Source organism: Opisthorchis viverrini (assembly GCF_000715545.1).
Source record: "Opisthorchis viverrini unplaced genomic scaffold opera_v5_301, whole genome shotgun sequence".
In the NCBI taxonomy this organism is placed as follows: Eukaryota; Metazoa; Platyhelminthes; class Trematoda; order Opisthorchiida; family Opisthorchiidae; genus Opisthorchis; species Opisthorchis viverrini.
In genome coordinates, this window is record NW_008751955.1 from 439,619 (window position 1) to 441,277 (window position 1,659).

Sequence of the window (1,659 nt, forward strand, 5' to 3'; positions counted from 1 at the left end):
GATCAGTGTCAAAAAGTTCCCTTTAAATAGCGCCGGGCCGTTGTAACTTTCGCACTCACTCGCTTTTTCGGAATAAAGCTGTCGTGTTCCTTGTTTCTGATTTCTTTTTTCTGGCGCCAGGCACTGGAGCGGACAGCAGTCAGATATAACAGATTGGCGACGCCCGAACCCACGGAACCATGAACTGCTGAAAGAAATTCTGCTGCAACAACGAAATCAGTTTGAAGCGCCGCAATTACGTTTGGTGGAAACATTGACGCAGAAACTTAAAATTCAATCACCAAACTCCGCTCTAGATACAAATTTAGTCAACTCGGTCACCAACGCCCTCACGGAGTTCCATAATGACGATGATGCTGGTCTAACCTTCGATTCATGTTTCAGACGTCACGAAAATGTTTTCACAGTCGAAATGAAGCAACAAGATGATGTCTGGAGGGTACGCTTATTGCCCAGAAAGCTTGGTACAACGGAGCACACACACCACACTGCTGACCTTAATTGATGGACCATTTGTGTTTACAATGAATGCACTCAATTTCGAGTTTTTCCCCCCAATAGGGACCTCCCTCCCTAACGGAACCCCTGGCCGAGGTCAACTAAGGACTACCACTGAGTTGCTAGGTGAAATTCAGACCCCCGAGACCCTACAGCCAGCTGAGACCCTACAGCTCCCCAACAAGAACTATCTTCCTCCAGGCATCGTGGAATGCTAGTTGATTCCTTTTCACCTGTTTCTGTCCAGCACATTCTACAGGCATTCGTGATATTACGCGGTGAATTTGACAAGCAGCTGGTATTCCGGGCCACGTGCAACAAACAATGCCGGGAGATCTATAACTTTGTTTGGTGTAGTCATGGCCAAATGTGTTTCAAAGTATTATGGGCTCACTAAATTGACGGATCCTCATTTGTGAAGCTGTAATCCAGGCGATCGATGCAAGTCGTGAGATAGTGATGCTACGGGGGAACAATATGATTCCGTCTCTGAAGTCCCTCCAAAGTTGGACACGATCTAACTGGTAGAAAGCCGTCAAAGCTTAACAATACATGGGTTTCATTAACGCCGAAAAATACTCAGGTCGTGGGACTTTTGCGCGCTGTTTTTTGAGTTTGGACACGCCTAAATCACATTGGCAGATGTAGAGTGGATGATTCTACGCACAGAGAAGCCTCTTTCGCATCCCATAATACCGCACACGTTCAGATCGTCTTGTGAAGACAAAGCATGTTTGATCATGACCAGGCTGCTAAACCCATAACTTCAGTTTCAGACCGGTTATCAGGTGTGCTCAATCTTTGAGATGAAAACACATCGATCATTCCGATAAACCAATACCAGGCTGATTTGATCCAAATGGGTACCGTGGCCTCACATTTCACTGGCGTACCTAACAGCGAAACGAAAGCTGGCTCCCTTATTGTGTAACACCGACGCGTGCGACAGTTGATTAATTTAAATCAAATCGTTCAGCTGGTGCCTAGCTTCCATGCCCCCCGAAGGAAGCACGAGGGCTGGGATACTGCCAGGTCGCCCAAGCCTAGGCAGGGGAAGTCGAGACGCAGAGGTTGGGTCCGAACCACGGACCTTCAGTAAATTTGCGCTCTAACCACTTAAGTCATCTTGCCCCCAAGATTGGTTCACAGGACAGTTAATTT